Genomic DNA, 18582 nt, shown 5'->3' on the forward strand with positions numbered 1-18582 from the left:
CTTTAAAGTGCAGTGAAGTCTCTCAGGGTCAAAATCATGGTGTCAGCAGAGCTGAATTCCACTCTGGCACTAGGGGAGAATAAACTTCCAGGCTTATTCAGGTTCCTGGCAGAATTCACTTAAACGTGTGGTTCTAGGACTGGAGTTTTTCCTTGTTGTGTCAGCTGGGACCTCCTGTGGCTTCTGGAGGCCTCACTCTGGACCTTTCAGATGGGGCCCCACGTTTTGGAACCAGCAAGGGCACATGGATTCCTACTCAAGCTGCCATATTTCCTTTGCCTCTTCCTTTTGCATTTTTATTTTCTTCCCAATTAATACACGGTGGAATTTTCCAGAGGTCACATGACACTGCAAAATTTCAACAGACTGAATACAGAAGCTGATACGAGCCTCTAACCTACCTCTTTTAAAACAAAAATAAGTTTGAAAAAATGTAAAACAATGCTACTCTTTTCACTTTTTTAGTGTATGTGTGTATATTTATATATACCATATGTACTACATATGTAAACATATATATATATATATATATAGTGTGTGTCTGAAAGTTACTTAGTCATGTCTAACTTTTTGCAACCCCATGGACTGTAGCCCAACAGGCTCCTCTGTCTATGAAATTCTCCAGGCCACAATACTGGAGGGAATTGCCATTCCCTCTCCAGGGGATCTTCCTGACCTAGGGATGGAACCTGGGTCTCCTGTACTGCATGCGGATTTTTTACTATCTGAGCCACCGGGGAAGCCCATACCACCTATACATATAATATATACTACTAAGAAAAGGGTATGTAATGGGTTTGTTTTACTATTTTAAATGATTTTTACACATTTAAAAATTTTCTGTTTCAAGTTTTAATGCAGTAAATATAGATATAAATATAACATATAGACAATGTATAGCTATAGCTAATCAACATAAACCAAATCTTTTTACAAACTTCAAAAATTTATAAGACTGTAAAGGGGTCTTGTGACAAAAAATATTAAAGTTTAAGAACAGCTCTAGTGAGTCTCACAACAGCAATGAAATGATCGGACTGAGAAAATGCCCTCATCGCTGCTCACACCTGACTGGCCAGAAGTAGTAATGGACCCATCCTACTGGAAGGCAGTCAAAAAATTCTATCTTGTAGGGCAGAGAACTGGAAATAATAAGAAAACATTAATGACTCTGCCACAAAAGGCAAACCCTGCCTTCACCAAGAGTCACTTGTTTCCCCCAAAAGAAAAGTATACAAGAGGCTGGGGTGAACCTATTTACAAAGCAGAAATAGAGTCACAGATGCAGAAAACAAACATGGTTACAAAGGAAGAAAGGGGGAAGGGATAAATTGGGAAATTGGGATAGACATTTATATATATTACATATTACTATATATAATCTAGATAACTAACAAAAACCTACTGTATAGAACTCTACTCAATATTCTATAATGATCTATCTGAGAACAGAATCTAAAAAAAGAGTGGATATATGTACATGTAAAAATGATTCACTTTGCTTTACAGCAGAAACTAGCACAGCAGTTCAGTTTAGTTCAGTCACTCAGTTGTGTCCAACTCTTTGCGACCGCATGGACTGAAGCACACCAGGCCTCCCTGTCTATCACCAACTCCTGGAGCTTATTCAAACTCATGCCCATCGAGTCAGTGATACCATCCAACCATCTCATCCTCTGTCATCCCCTTCTCCTCCTGCCTTCAATCTTTCCCAGTATCACAGTCTTTTCCAGTGAATCAGTTCTTCGCATCAGATGGCCAAAGTACTAGAGTTTCAGCTTCAAAATCAGTCCCTCCAACGAATATTCAGGGCTGATTTCCTTTAGGATGGACTGGTTGGATCTCCTTGCAGTCCAAGGGACTCTCAAGAGTCTTTTCCAACACCACAGTTCAAAAGCATCAATTCTTTGGCGCTCAGTTTTCTTTATAGTCCAACTTTCACATCCATACATGACTACTGGAAAAAACATAGCTTTGAATAGACAGACCTTTGCTGGCAAAGTAATGTCTCTGCTATTTAATATGCTGTCTAGGTTGGTCATAACTTTTCTTCCAAGGTGCGTCTTTTAATTTCATGGCTACAGTCACCATCTGCAGTGATTTTGGAGCCCAAAAAATAAAGTCTGTCACTGTTTGCATTGTTTCCCCAACTATTTGTCACAAAGTGATGGGACCAGAGGCCATGATCATAGTTTTCTGAGTGTTGAGTTTTCCGCCAGCTTTTTTACTCTCCTCTTTCACTTTCATCAAGAGGCTCTTCAGTTCTTCTTTGTTTTCTGCTATAAGTGTGGTGTCATCTGCATATCTGAGGTTATTGATATTTCTCACAGCAACCTTGATTCTAGCTTGTACTTCACCCAGCCCAGAGTTTCTCATGATGTACTCTGCATATAAGTTAAATAAGCTGAGTGACAATATACAGCCTTGACATACTCATTTACCAATTTGGAACCAGTTTGTTGTTCCATGTCCAGTTCTAAATGTTGCTTCTTGACCTGCATACAGATTTCTCAGGTCAAACAGGTCAGGTGGTCTGGTATTCCATCTCTTGAAGAATTTCCCAGTTTGTTGTGATCCACACAGTCAAAGGCTTTGGTGTAGACAATAAAGCAGAAGTAGATGTTTTCCTGGAACTTTTTTGATTTTTCGATGATCCAACAGAAGTTGGCAATTTGATCTCTGGTTCCCTTGCCTTTTCAAAATCCAGCTTGAACACCTGGAATTTTACAGTTCACATAGTGTTGAAGCCTGGCTTGGAGAATTTTGAGTATTACTTTGCTAGCATGTGAGATGAGTGCATTGTGTGGGTAGTTTGAACATTCTTTAGCATTGCCTTTCTTTGGGGTTGGAATGGAACCCAACCTTTTCCAGTCCTATGGCCACTGCTGAGTTTTCAAAATTTTCTGGCATATTGAGTGCAGCACTTTCACAGCATCATCTTTCAGGATTTGAAATAGCTCAACTGGAATTCCATCACTTCCACTAGCCTTGTTCATAGTGATGCTTCCTAAGGCCCACTTGACTTTGAATTCCAAGATGTCTGGCTCTAGGTGAGTGATCACACCATCATGGTTATCTGGATCATTAAGATCTTTTCTGTATAGTTCTTCTGTGTATTCTTGTCACCTTTTCTTAATATCTTCTGCTTCTGTTAAGTCCATATCATTTCTGTCCTTTATTGTGCCCATCTTTGCATGAAATGTTCCCTTGGTATCCCTAGTTTTCTTGAAGAGATCTCTAGTCTTTCCCATTCTGTTGTTTTCCTCTATTTCTTTGCACTGATCACTGAGGAAGGCTTTCTTATCTCTCCTTGGTATTCTTTGGAACTCTGCATTCAAATGGGTATATCTTTCCTTTTCTTCTTTGCCTTTCATGTCTTCTCTTTTCTCAGCTATTTGTAAGGCCTCTTCAGTTCAGTTTAGTTCAGTCACTCAGTCGTGTCTCACTCTTTGCAACCCCATGGACTGCAGCACACCAGGATTCCCTGTCCATCATCAACTCCTATTGTTTACCCAAACTCATTTCCATTGAGTCGGTGATGCCATCCAACCATCTCATCCTCTGTCATCCCCTTCTCCTTCTGCCCTCAATCTTTCCCAGCATCAGGGTCTTTTCAAATGAGTCAGCTCTTTGCATCAGGTGGCCAAAGGATTGGACTTTCAGCTTCAACATCAGTCCTTCCAGTGAACACCCAGGACTGATCTCCTTTAGAATGGACTGGTTGGATCTCCTTGCAGTCCAAGGGACTCTCAAGAGTCTTCTTCAACACCACAGTTCAAAAGCATCAATTCTTCAGCGCTCAGCTTTCTTTACAGTCCAACACTCACATCCATACATGACTACTGGAAAAACAATACCCTTGACTAGATGGACCTTAGTTGGCAAAGTAACGTCTCTGCTATTTAATATGCTGTCTAGGTTGGTCATAACTTTCCTTCCAAGGAGTAAGTGTCTTCTAATTTCATGGCAGCAGTCACCATCTGCAGTGATTTTGGAGCCCAGAAAAATAAAGTCAGCCACTGTTTCCACTGTTTCCCCATCTATTTTCATGAAGTGATGGGACCAGATGCCATGATCTTCGTTTTCTGAATGTTGAACTTTAAGCCTACTTTTTCACTCTCCTCTTTCACTTTCATCAAGAGGCTCTTTAGTTCTTCTTCACTTTCTGCCATAAAGGTAGTGTCATCTGCATATCTGAAGTTACTGATATTTCTCCCGGCAATCTTGATTCCAGCTTGTGCTTCATCCAGCACAGCGTTTCTCATGAGGTACTCTGCATGTAAGTTAAATAAGCAGGGTGACAATATACAGCTTTGACATACTCCTTTCCCTATTTGGAACCAGTCTGTTGTTCCATGTCCAGTTCTAACTGTTGCTTCCTGACCTGCATACCAATTTCTCAAGAGGCAGGTCAGGTGGTCTGGTATTCCCATCTCTTTCAGGATTTTCTACAGTTTATTGTGATCCACACAGTCAAAGGCTTTGTCATAGTCAATAAAGCAGAAATAAATGTTTTTCTGAAACTCTCTTGCTTTTTCAATGATCCAGTGGATGCTGGCAATTTAATCTCTGGTTCCTCTGCCTTTTCTAAATCCAGCTTGAACATCTGGAAGTTCACGGTTCACATATTGCTGAAGCCTGGCTTGGAGAATTTTGACCATTACTTTGCTAGCGCTTTTTGTCTAAGGCACCTTCTCAGTCATTTTGCTTTTTGCATTTCTTTTTCTTGGGGATGGTCATCATTGCCTCTTGTACAATATCAGGAACCTCTATCCATAGTTCTTCAGGCACTCTGTCTATCAGATTTAATCTCTTGCACCTATTTGTCACTTCTACTGTATAATCATAAGGGATTTGATTTAGGTCATACTTGAATATTCTAGTGGTTTTCCCTACTTTCTCCAATTTAAGTCTGAATTTGGCAATAAGGAGTTCATGATCTGAGCCACAGTCAGCTCCCAGTCTTGTTTTTGCTGACTGTATAGAGCTTCTCCATCTTGGGCTGCAAAGATTATAATCAATCGGATTTTGGTGTTGACCATCTGGTGATGTCCATGTGTAGTATTCTCTTGTGTTGTAGGAAGAGGGTGTTTGCTATGACCAGTGCGTTCTCTTGGCAAAACTCTGTTAGCCTTTGACTGGCTTCATTTTGTACTCGTTAGTACAAAACAAAACTAACACAGCACTGTAAATCAACTATACTCCAATAAAGAATTAAAGAAAAATGAGACCAAGAAGCTAAAACTATAACAAAAGCCCACCACGTACTTTGTGTGTTCACCTACATGGGCTTCAATATGTGGAACATACTACCTTTCAATACCTCCAATTAGAACCAATACTTAAAACTGTCTGCATACAAGAGAGGTCATGATGTATCATCCACAGTCTGATATCTCTCTGTTATTTTGGTCCTGTTGGTGATAAATCTGAGATTATTCTCTTAAAAATTTATATATTGACATTTTCAGATTATGCCTGGTATCACTCTATCCCAATATTTGTTAAGGAGAGATATGACTGTATGATACACAGAAATAGTTCTCAATAATTTGTGTCGGAGAACCCAAGAGCAGATTTTTTATTTTGTTTAAAAATGGATAAATGAGGTTCACATATCATACCTTTAATTTCTTCTATTGCAGGCTCATCATTATCCCTATTTCAGTAAGTTTAATTCAGTTTGTAAAACCTAAAACGTTGCTTAGTGAAGAAATACTTTCTGAGTAATTTTCATTTGGGATCTTTTGTAAAGATACGCATTTTTAACACTAACATAAACTTTTATCAAAGAAACAGGTTTAGTATAAATGATATTTACATCTCAGATGAAGCCATAGACCTTATATTACTGAGGTTAGTAAAGAGTAAAGCCTGTGAAAAACGAATTCCAACTGTTGTCAGTTTTCTTGTCTTCTTTTAATTGGCTAATTTCAATTGACTCTGTATGGGAAAACCAGAAAATTCAGCTTACCATAATTATATTAAAAAACAGTCAATAAGCTTTCAGTAAATTATTGCCAAATTATTCTCCTGTGAATCAACTGTGTGAGTTTTTATACATTTACACATGCATTGTATATATTATGGTATTTATTTGGAGGGAGGTCAAAGGTCTCTTTGATTAATTCTTTTTTTTTCCCTGGGGTTTGGCCAGAACTGAAATTAAATGAAGCATAGTTTCTAAATAAATAAGATTTTTACTAAATTTGAGAAGATACATTATCCAATTGTGACCAAAGAAACCAAAAAGGACACACAAATAGATATATAGTGTAAGTAGAACTTGCAGAAAGAAGACAAAGAAACTGCATAGTTTTATCTCTGCTAAAATGAAAACTGTGTTCATTTTGCTCCTTTATTCTACAAAAAGAACAATTATTTAACAAGCATGATGCAATGACATGAGTTACAGAAATGAAAATCAGAAATCCTAAATTTTAATTGGTAGTTCCTAAGAGCCTGGATTAAAACTCAACATTAAAAAGACTAAGATCATGGCATGGGTCCCATCACTTCGTAGAAAATATTAATAGAAGCGGAAAAGTTGAAGCAGTGTCAGATTTTCTTTTCTTGGGCTCCAAAAGTCACTGCAGGTGGTGACTGCAGCCATGAAATTAAAAGACACTTACTCCTTGGAAGAAAAGCTATGACAAACCTAGATAGCATATTAAAAAGCAGAGATATCACTTTGCCGACAAACATGGTGCTGGAGAAGACTCTTGATAGTCCCTTGGACTGCAAGGAGTTCAAACTCTTCAATCCTAAAGGAAATAAATCCTGAATATTCACTGGAAGGCTTGATGCTGAAGCTCCAATACTTGGGCCACCTGATGCAAAGAGCCAATCCATTACAAAAGATCCTGATGCTGGGAAAGATTGAAGGCAAAAAGAGAAGGAAGCGACAGATGATGAGATAGTTAGCTAACATCATCAACTCAATGGACATGAGTTTAAGCAAACTCTGGGAGATAGTTAAGGACTGGAAAGCCTGGCGTGCTGCAGTCCATGGGGTCGCAGGTCAGACATGACTTAGCAACTAAACAACAATAGCAAGTACCTGGCATGTGCTGTTGGGCCTGCAAACATTTTTCCATTTAATGCCTCTTAAGACCCTGATTGGCTTCCCTGGTGGCTCAGAGGGTAAGGCATCTGCCTGCAATGTGGGAGACCCAGGTTCGATCCCTGGGTTGGGAAGTTCCCCTGGAGAAGGAAATGCCAACCCACTCCAGTATTCTTGCCTGGAGAATCCCATGGACATGTAGGCTGATAGGCTACAGTCCATGGGGTCACAAAGAGTCAGACACGACTGAGCGACTTCCCTTCACTTCAAGACCCTGAGAGGTAAATGCAGCCATTATCTTGATTTCACATATGAACAACTTGAGGCTAAGCAAGTTAAGGTCCAGATCTGAGTGCAAAGGCTGCATAACTAATTGCTCATTTTACTCCACTGCTTTCCCTTTAATGTTTTCAGGACCTATGACCTTGGCCAAGTTACATAACTTCTGCAAACCTCACTGATTTATTCATCTCTCCATTAATCCATTTATTAATTTCTTCACAAATTCTTTCAATAAATAGTTACTGAGCACCTACTGAGAGCCATTCACTGGACAAAGAACTACAAAGACTTGTTTATAAAAAGAAAAGTTAAAAATGTCATAGGGGTCAGATGAAATTATATACTAAAGAGGTTTTATAGTCTAAAATGCCAGTCAGGCCACAGCTACTTCTGATAAAAACTGCCATGGATATATTGCCATCATTGTCCTGGTACCATATGATTTTCATCACACCCATCCAAGCCAGAGCTTACTGTTGTCCTCAAAACAGCTCCTTATCCTGGGCAGTGAACTGATCTGATACAACAAATCTTCTCAGTGGGTACCCATCATCTTGGAGAATGACTCATCAGTCAAATCAAGTGAGTGAGTCATTCCTATATCAGCAAGTTGGAATGTGGGATGCCCAAAATGAGATTCTCAGAAAGTAGAAGCAGCAGAAGCAGACAGGCTAGCAGAATGGGTGTAAAGACTTGGGAAATTACACGGCATTCTAGAGAACATTCCAATTTTTGATGATGTCTATTTATACCCATGACTTTTCTTGCTTTCATGGTCAGAATATATCTCAGACCTTAAGATCTTTCAGGAAACACAGTACAAGATTCTAACTTCTTTTAAAACTGTAAAGCATATACATATGAAATTTGTTACCACCATTAAAATTACTAACAAGTGCCACAGTTTGGGTCAAGTTCATTAAATAATGGAAAATTTAAACTTTTGGCTAGGATTTACTGATCTCCTTATGTGGCTATGTTGCAGCATTATCTTTCAGTGGTTGCTTTCTATTAATAATATTGAGCTTTTGGGGGTTATTTTCATCCATTTATCAGCCCACAACTCTGAATCAATTACTGAAATCCTTGGTGACACTTTTTGTCAGTATAATTGTTAAGAGTTATCTAGAGTCTTTTTTTTTTCCTTTATTTATTTACTTTACAATATTGTATTGGTTAGAGTCTCATATCTTACTTTTAGTCAGCTTTGTATTAGTATAATTTATGAGAAATAAAATTTATTTTAAATATACAATTCAAAGACTTTTAACAAATGTTTGTCGTCCTGTTGCCAATATACCTATCATAATGCAGAATTATTCCACTGTCCCCAAAAGTTCCCTCATGACCCTGGCTGTCAATTTCTCTCTGGGTCTCGACCACTGGCAACTACTGATGTATTTACTTTAATTTTGCTTCTCCTAGAATATCATATAAAGAATATTGCAGCATGGAGTCCTTTATGTCTAGCTGCTCTCACTTGGCATGAGGTTTCTGAGAGTTGTTATAAGTACCAATACCTCAGTACTTTTTATTGCTGAGAAGTAGAATTCCATTGTCTATAGATACCACTACATTTGTTAAATCATAGTAATAGCTGATAAACAATGAGTTCTTTTCTACTGTTTGACTATTATTTTAACAGCTACACTGAATATTTGCATATAAATTTGTGTGTGAACAAAAATTCCATTTCTCTTGGGAAAAAACATGAGAGGGGTAAGCAATTTGCATATTGCAACCTTGACAAGCCCAATTATTAGTCTGAATGCATTTTTTGATGATTCCTCAAGATTTTCTACCAAAAAAAGAAAAACAATAATTGTAGAGAGTTCGCTTCTTCCTTACGAAGATGTATAATTTTTCCTTAGACTTACCGGTTTGGCTAGGATATTCTATACACTGTCAAATAGGAGTGGTCAGAGTGGACATACTTGGTTTGCTCTTGAACTTAGAGGAAGAGCATTTTACTATATTGGAGAATGATAACTGTAAGGTTTTTCAATGATGCCTTTTATAAGTTTGCAGAAGTTCCCCTCTATTTGTAGCTTGCCAAGAGTTTCTACCATGAGTGAGTTCTAAATGTTAAATATTTTCCGTTTTTAAAAAATCTGCTAATATGTCAACTGCAATGATTGATTTTTCAAAATTTAAAGCAAACTTGCATTCCTGGGATAAAACCGAGTTGGTCATGATGTATTACGTTTTTTACCTATTGCTACAGTGATTACAATTTTTGAAAAGGGATATTGCATATATGTTCATGAGGGATACTGGATTACCTTTTTTTTAATGGAGCTGTCTGATTTTATTATCCCATGTTTTGGGAAGTAGTCTGTCTTTCTCCATTTTCTGAAAAGGTCTATGTAGACTTGACATTATTTCTTCGATAAAGGTTGGTAGAATTTGCAGTGAAGACATCTGGCTTTGGAGATTTTTTTGTTTTTTGTTTGGTGGAGAGCATTTCTTTTTTAAATAGACGTTAATTTTTAGAACAGGTCTCAGTTCACAGCAAAACTGGACAGAAAAATACAGAGATTTCCCACATCCTCCTTGCCTCACACATACAAGCACAGCCTTCAGTGTTACCTCATTCTATAAAACTTTAAAAAACATTGACAATCACATACTGATTTCATTTGCCTGACACACTGTTTCCCTTTGCTCTCAATCTGAGGTTCACCTCAAGGGCCTTAGCAGCCATGGATCGGTTTCTGCTCCCAATTCATTTATTCCCTGATGTAGAATGTGGATATATGACTATTGTCCTCAAAGGCGAGAAATGGCATCTATGGACATTGAAGCAATCAAGCTTACATGTACCCCTACGTCTTGTCAACAACGTGCTGGAAATCTGGTGCCTTCTTGGACGTGAAACCCTCAGGAGTGAGGGACTCACCACCTCACAAGTAGTTATTACATTTAAAGCATTCCTACTCTTAAACCATTCATTTGTGGGAGGATATATAAGTTCACAGAGGCTGAAGAAGGAGTTGATTAGGCAGTTACGTGCAATCAACACCAAAATCCAGGTAATCTGATCTCAAATAGCGTCAGAGTTCTTTATTTGTGGTCCTCAATAAGCTCTGGGCTTCACTGGTGGCTCCGATGTAAAGGATCTGCCTGCAATGCAGGATACCAGAGTTCAATCCCTGGGTTGGGAAGATGTCCTGGAGAAAGAAATGGCAACCCATTCCAGTATTTTTGCCTGGAGAATCCCATGGACAGAGGAACCTGGCGGGCTACAGTCCATGGGGTCACAAAGAGTCGGGCACACCTGAGCGACTAGCACACACATACTTAGCTCAAAGAATCTATAGGGATCCTGAGATCTTAAAGTTGGCAATAGTGGGCTAGAATATGAAAAACGAAACATCTGACCTTTTAATCCTTGCCACTGTCATATTTCTTCCTCAGAAATGTACAAAGTCTAAAATAAAACTCTAAAATTAGACCTTTTCAGGGTTAATATGCAGATGTAACTGTAATGATTAGGTCATTAAAAAGATGAAAAATAAACTGAATAATCATAGTAAAATATTCTTAAAATATAAATATTTTTCAGGCTTCTATATATATGCCAGGAAAAAGGAAATCAACAAAGCTGTATGTGTTCACCGTCACAGAATCTGCATGTTTGAGTTGTTCACTAGTCTTTTGGATAGTCTCTCACATGCAGTGAGAGACTGCAGAACTTGAAGAACACAACTCTGATGCCACTTTTGCTCTAAGAATTATACAATGCATGTGTGTTCTACTATTAATCTACGTAAAATCTGAATGGGAAAAATATGATGAGCAACAAAAAAATGCTAGCTTCTCAAGCTAAAATGCCTAGAAATTACAACTAATTGTTTAATACCACTTATATACATACACATTAGCCCTGTAACAACTGTTTCACCATGTTTTATCACTCCATTTTTTTCTAATCAGACCATCAATGATGATGTAAGCAGGGAAAAAAGCAATAAAAAAAGGCTAAATCTCAAATTTGACAACACCATATTGATGTTGGAAATGTTAACAGATTTCAATTCTGTGGCTTATTGACACAGAATTTTTAGATTTGGCAGAAAAGTGATTGATGTACTGAGTGAACATAAACCCCGAGTTTATACTGTCACATCTAAGAAACCATAAATCTTTCCAAGGTATTAATGTACAAAAATTCAGTAACAATTGAAGCTATGTTTCCTGTTTACTGTCTCTAGAAGAAACAGGAAAATAAGGAATGAAGCTGCAAAGGATAGGGTAAGGGGGAGAAAGGGAAAGAAAGGGGAGAGAGGAGACAGGAGGAAGGAAAGTGAAGAATGAAACAGTGAAAGGGAGGACAGGAAAGGAACCACAGGAATGGGAAAGGAGGTCTCAGTTAGCAAAAGATGCCATTTACCACCTGGAGGGGCAGCAGGAAATGACTCTTAGGTAATAAACAGGATTGACATGCTTAGGAAGAGGCTATTTCAGTGCTGAAGAGCAGAGAAATGGCAACCTAAATCAAAAGTCCAAATACAAAAAGTAGTTGGGGTGAAATTGAAAGCAACAGATTAAAGCATCATTTTATCCATTTCTTCTGTAAGCAATCTTTCTCTTCCCACAAATAATAAGCGAGTTGGGAAAGTAAATGTTGCTGAAGACAACTGAGTACCTGTGAGACATAAGTGAAGTATGTGCCACTGACATTCTCTTACCCTCAAGAGGCTTAGGGGCCAGAAGGGTACCACTGAGGTTACAAAGGTGGTAACAAAGGCCTCCTTAGCCAACTTTCCTGTCCCTCTCCTCTCCTCCTCTCCAAGTGAGATTGTTGGAACTGTTGATCTCTAAGTTCCATCATAGCTCGGAAAAATATAACTATGATTTTTAGTAAGAGGCAACTAAAAGTAGAAATGTAGCTTCAATTTAAGAAGTGAAAATATAAGCACATGATGGAAAAAATGGGCTTTGGCATTTTCTCCTAAGTATCAAAAATATGCCAAAACAGTTCTGGGCAACGACTGTTACCTGTCAAAGGGGCAGCTACTTCCATTCAAATTTCCTCCTTATTCTCACCTATCTTGTCTAAACATTTAACTTTTATACAACAGAAAATGAGCATCTTTTTAAAAAATTGAGCACTGTTATGCATTCATTTGGAGAAGGAATTCTTGCCCGGAAAACCCACGGGCAGAGGATGGGTTATAGTCCATGGGGTTGCAAACAGTCGGACGTGACAGCATGCACACACGTGCATTCAATTATGCCCCACTCCAATTCATTTGTTGAAGTCTTATCCTCGGTACTTCAGATATGACCTTACTGGGAAATAAGGTTGCCATAGATGTAACTAGTTAAGATGAGGTCACTAGGTTGGGCCCTAATCCAGCTTCCCTGGTAGCTCAGCTGGTAAAGAATCCACCTGCAATGCAGCAGACCCAGTTGGATTCTTGGGTCAGGAAGATCCGCTAGAGAACCCACTCCAGTATTCTTGGGTTTCCTTGGTGGCTCAGCCGGTAAAGAATCCACCTGCTAGGCGGGAGGCCTGGATTCAGTTCCTGGGTTGGGAAGATTCCCTGGAGAAGGGAATGGCTACTCATTCCTGTATTCTAGCCTGGAGAATCCCACGGACTGTATAGTCCACAAGGTTGCAAAGAATTGGACACAACTAAGCGATTTTTACTTTACTAATCCAATATGATTAGCATCCTTGTAAAACAGGGAAATTTAGACACAGAGACATGCATCTAGGGAAGATAATATACCAAGAGATTCAGGGAGAAGACTGACCATCTATAAGGCAAGGAGAGAGGCCAGGAACAGATCCTTCTCTCACAGTCCCCAGAAAGAATCAACCTTGCAGGCACATTTCTTTCGGACTTCTGTTCTCCAGAGCTGTGAAGTAATAAATTCCATTGTTTAATCCACCCAGTTTGTGTTATTCTGACACGCACCCCTAACAAACCAATAGAAGTACTCTCAAAGTACTTTCCTCTAAGCATCCTGCCTATATCAATACATATAATCTCACTGTACCTTCATAAGGTAGGTATTAGTCGAAAGCCCACTTTTACACAAATGGGAAAGCTGAGACACACAAAAGTGATGCTAAATTTCATGTTCCATAAGTGTCAGAGCCAGGATCCCAACAGTCAGTTTACCTCAGAGTCCATGAGCTTCGTCACCATACCTACAGCCTCTCACAGAGAACAGCCCCTAAGAGACAAACTCTGCCAGGTTTTGCTAATACTTCTTCTAGATGCTGCTCACTGTTCACCCTGCCGAAAACCTTCCTGCCTCAGATGGCTCCAGCCAACCACTCCATATCTCATTACCATTCCTGGAATGGGCTGTGCATCTCCTATGTGTACTCCAGAGAAGCACTTACTATATGGTATTATAACTGCTATTCAGTTGCTTGTTTCTCCCAGTAGATTTGGAGTCCTTGGAGCAACTGAATAGGGTCATTCATGCTCATTTATATATCTGTATAAAAATGCCATTTTATATATTGGTTTACTTTTAAATCTTAGGAGTAAACCTAGCACATCAAAAGAATTCAATGTATATTTGTCAAATGAGTAGATAACTGCTAAAGGAAGTCCTAAGGAATTCTGTTGGCGTTAACTTGAGGAGCTATACACACATACATATACCCACGTATATTACATACACACATAAAAGCAATGGGCCTTCCCCAGTGGCTCAGACAGTAAAGAGTCTGCCTGCAATGAGGAAGACCCAGGTTTGATCCCTGGGTTGGGAAGATCCCCTGGAGAAGTAAATGACAAGAAGGAAATGAAACTACAGTATTCCTGCCTGGAAAATCCCATGGACAGAGGAGCATCACCAGGGTTGCAAAAGAGTCAGATACAACTAAGTGACTAACACATATTAGCTATATGAAAAGACAGACAAGATTTTAGAATGAATGACACCAATGACACATTAATAACCATTAATACTGGTTATTATTAAACTTAGATTTGAAACAGAAAACACTTAACTTCCTTGAAAACTTTCTTTCAGAGAAATGGAATAGACTATTTGTAAAACACTGCATACACTAGAAAGTTAGGCATTTCAAAATTGGGGTTCACGTTTCATATAATTATAAACTGAAATCCAGGAGAGCTGATCCAAGAGAAATCAACAACAGACTTAAAATCAGTGGCAAAAAGTGGTTTTCTTGAGTGTGATAATAAAAGCAGGATTAGTTGATGTTTTTCTTCCAGCAATGAACATTTGGTTCTATCTTTCAGAAAGCTGCCAAACTAATTTTGATCATAAATTCCCTAGCAATTCTAAAATGCCATGGGAAGAGAGGTCAAAGACAGATGTGTTAGTTGAAAGAAGTGACTCAGGATTAGAAATGCTGCTTTGCATATAAATATAATGACATTTAGCATCCCGCACCTATTATTTACAAGGAACTGAAAATGGGAAAATAATATTTGTATATGTAAACACGCTCCCACAATAAATCCGTATCTGGTGGTTTTTTAAAAGGCAACTTGTAAGGTTTATAAAATAATATGTTCATCCCATTATAGACACATTTTGAAAAATGGCATTTCAGAATAAAAGATATATAAGTTAAGAGATCTTTTCAAACTTTATATAGAGAAATACTACTCAACATCAATACGATTGCTTCCAAGTTCGGTATTAAGATGCTTGAAGTTGTGAATGGCCTTAAGTATCTCCTTTTCTATGCTTTGTTTTATCTTACCCAGTATTTGTAGATGTGTAAAACTGGGAGAGTAGATATATCAGCAAGGATCATAAAAATGGAAAATAAATATTTTTCTCTAGTTTAAAAGTAAAAATTTAGCAGGATCCATCCAGCAGTCATGTACAGATGTGAGAGTTGGATCATAAAGAAGGCAGAGCAACAAACAATTGATGCTTTCAAATTGTGGTGCTGGAGAAGACTTTTGAAAGTCCGTTGGACTTCAAAGAGATCAGATCAGTCAATCCTAAAAGAAATTAACCCTGAATACTCATTGGAAGGACTAATGCTGAAGCTCCAATACTTTGTCCATCTGATGTGAAGAGTCAAGTTATTGGAAAAGACCCTGATGCTGGGAAAGACTGAAGGCAGAGAGAGAAGGGGATGACAGATGATGAGATGGTTTAGATATCATCAGTGATTCAGATGGATATGAATCTGAGCAAACTCAGGGAGATAGGGGAGGACAGAGGAGCCTGGTGTACCACAGTCCATGCAGTCGCAAAGAGTCAGACATGACTTAGCGACCGAACAACACCATGCTATAGTACAGAGGAAAATATAAAAATTAGCAAAGACTACCCTGGTATGACTCCATTCTACACAGTTGTTCTCTGAATAGTAGCTGTTTATCTCTGTGTGCTTTCTCTTCCACATAATTGCACACTACCTGCCCATGGAAGATTGGACAGACATGGACATGAGCCCCCAAGGCCCCACAACTATCTTTTTTGGTTGTGAACTAAAGGCTGACAAAGATTATCCCTTTAAGGTGGATAATGGTGAAAATGAGCGTCAGTCATCTTTAAGAATGATCAGTTAGAAATATACCATGTTCATGGATTGGAAGACTCAATATAGTGAAAATGAGTATACTACCCAAAGCAATCTATAGATTCAATGCAATCCCTATCAAGCTACCAACAGCATTCTTCACAGAGCTAGAACAAATAATTTCACAATTTGTATGGAAAAACAAAAAACCTCAAATAGCCAAAGCGATCTTGAGAAAGAAGCATGGAACTGGAGGAATCAACCTACCTGACTTCAGGCTCTACTACAAAGCCACAGTTATCAAGACAGTTTGGTACTGGCACAAAGACAGAAATATAGATCAATGGAACAAAATAGAAAGCCCAGAGATAAATCCACGCACATATGGACACCTTATCTTTGACAAAGGAGGCAAGAATATACAATGGATTAAAGACAATCTCTTTAACAAGTGGTGCTGGGAACTCTGGTCAACCACTTGTAAAAGAATGAAATTAGAACACTTTCTAACACCATACACAAAAATAAACTCAAAATGGATTAAAGATCTAAAAGTAAGACCAGAAACTATAAAACTCCTAGAGGAGAACATAGGCAAAACACTCTCTGACATACATCACAGCAGGATCCTCTATGACCCACCTCCCAGAATATTGGAAATAAAAGCAAAAATAAACAAATGGGACCTAATTAACCTTAAAAGCTTCTGCACATCAAAGGAAACTATTAGCAAGGTGAAAAGACAGCCTTCAGAATGGGAGAAGATAATAGCAAATGAAGCAACTGACAAACAACTAATCTCGAGAATATACAAGCAACTCCTAAAGCTCAACTCCAGAAAAATAAATGACCCAATCAAAAAATGGGCCAAAGAACTAAACAGACATTTCTCCAAAGAAGACATACAGATGGCTAACAAACACATGAAAAGATGCTCAACATCACTCATTATCAGAGAAATGCAAATCAAAACCACTATGAGGTACCATTTCATGCCAGTCAGAATGGCTGCGATCCAAAAGTCTACAAGTAATAAATGCTGGAGAGGGTGTGGAGAAAAGGGAACCCTCTTACACTGTTGGTGGGAATGCAAACTAGTACGGCCACTATGGAGAACAGTGTGGAGATTCCTTAAAAAAACTGGAAATAGACCTGCCTTATGATCCAGCAATCCCACTGCTGGGCATACACACTGAGGAAACCAGAAGGGAAAGAGACACATGTACCCCAATGTTCATCGCAGCACTGTTTATAATAGCCAGGACATGGAAGCAACCTAGATGTCCATCAGCAGATGAATGGATAAGAAAGCTGTGGTACATATACACAATGCAGTACTACTCAGCCATTAAAAAGAACACATTTGAATCAGTTCTAATGAGGTGGATGAAACTGGAGCCTATTATACAGAGTGAAGTAAGCCAGAAAGAAAAACACCAATATAGTGTACTAACGCATATATATGGAATTTAGAAAGATGGTAACAATAACCTTGTGTACGAGACAGCAAAAGAGACACTGATGTATAGAACAGTCCTATGGAGTCTGTGGGAGAGGGAGAGGGTGGGAAGATTTGGGAGAATGGCATTGAAACATGTAAAATATCATGTATGAAATGAGTTGCCAGTCCAGGTTCGATGCACGATACTGGATGCTTGGGGCTGGTGCACTGGGACGACCCAGAGGGATGGAATGGGGAGGGAGGAGGGAGGAGGGTTCAGGATGGGGAACACATGTATACCTGTGGCGGATTCATTTTGATATTTGGCAAAACTAATACAGTTATGTAAAGTTTAAAAATAAAATTTAAAAAAAAAAAAAAAAAAAAAGAATGATCAGTTTGGAGCTGGTTCAACAGACCCAGTGCATGCTGTTGAAGCAAAGGCAATGATTCATGGAGGCAGTCCAATTAAAGCGATGCAAGCAACTTTGAAAACGTCTATATAGCCAACAGTGTCCCTTAGGGGTTTTGAAGTAACACCACCCGTGGGCCTGTGGTTGAAGTACGGGTCAGGGCCTTTGTGTATCCGTGGACAGCACTTAGTAGCTGTGAAGGAAGATGCAGAGTCAGAAGACGAAGAGGAGGAGGATGTGAATCTGGAAATCATTTCACAAAATAAGCAAAACTTGCTGCTGAAGATGAAGATGGTGATGACGATGAAGGTGATGATGGTCCTGATGATGAATCAGCTGAAGGGAAAGTTCCAGTAAAGAAATCTACTTGAGATACTCTGGCCAGAAGTGCAAAAGAATCAAACCAGAATGGAAAAGACTCAAAATCATCAGTACCAAGATCAAAAGGTCAAGACTCGTTCAAAAAAAAAAACAAAACAGGAAAAGACTCCTAAAACATGGGAAGGACCTAGCTTTGTAGAAGACATTAAAGTAAAAATGCAAGCAAGTGTAGAAAAAGAGGGTATCCTTCTCAAAGTGGAGGCCAAGTTCATCAGTTATGTGAACAACTGTATCCAGGTGACTTATCAAGAGGCTATTTAGATCTACGACAGTGGAGGAAGTCTATTTAAGAAAATAGTTTAAACTCTTTGTTAAAATCTTCAATCTTATTTCATTTCTGTAACAGGTGCTATCTGGCTGCCCTTTTTACAATGCAGAGTGAGAACTTTCCCTACCATGTCTGATAAATGATGTTCAGGTTCCATCGCTAAGAATGTGTTGTCCAAAATGTTTTGTTTGTTTGTTTCTTTGTTTAGTTGCTGAAGATGGAACTCACCCTTTGCTTGGTTTTCTAAGTATGTAT

General features: G+C 38.7%; 1 protein-coding gene and 1 pseudogene across 5 annotated transcripts in view; one reads left to right on the plus strand and one right to left on the minus strand.

Moving 5' to 3' along the window:
• Window positions 1–18582, minus strand: part of SLIT2 (slit guidance ligand 2) — a 403181-nt gene that overhangs the window by 247506 nt on the left and 137093 nt on the right. The window lies entirely within an intron of this gene.
• On the plus strand, window positions 15727–18349 carry LOC102399901 (annotated as a pseudogene).

The sequence above is a fragment of the Bubalus bubalis genome, chromosome 7 (assembly GCF_019923935.1).
Source record: "Bubalus bubalis isolate 160015118507 breed Murrah chromosome 7, NDDB_SH_1, whole genome shotgun sequence".
NCBI classification, from domain to species: Eukaryota; Metazoa; Chordata; class Mammalia; order Artiodactyla; family Bovidae; genus Bubalus; species Bubalus bubalis.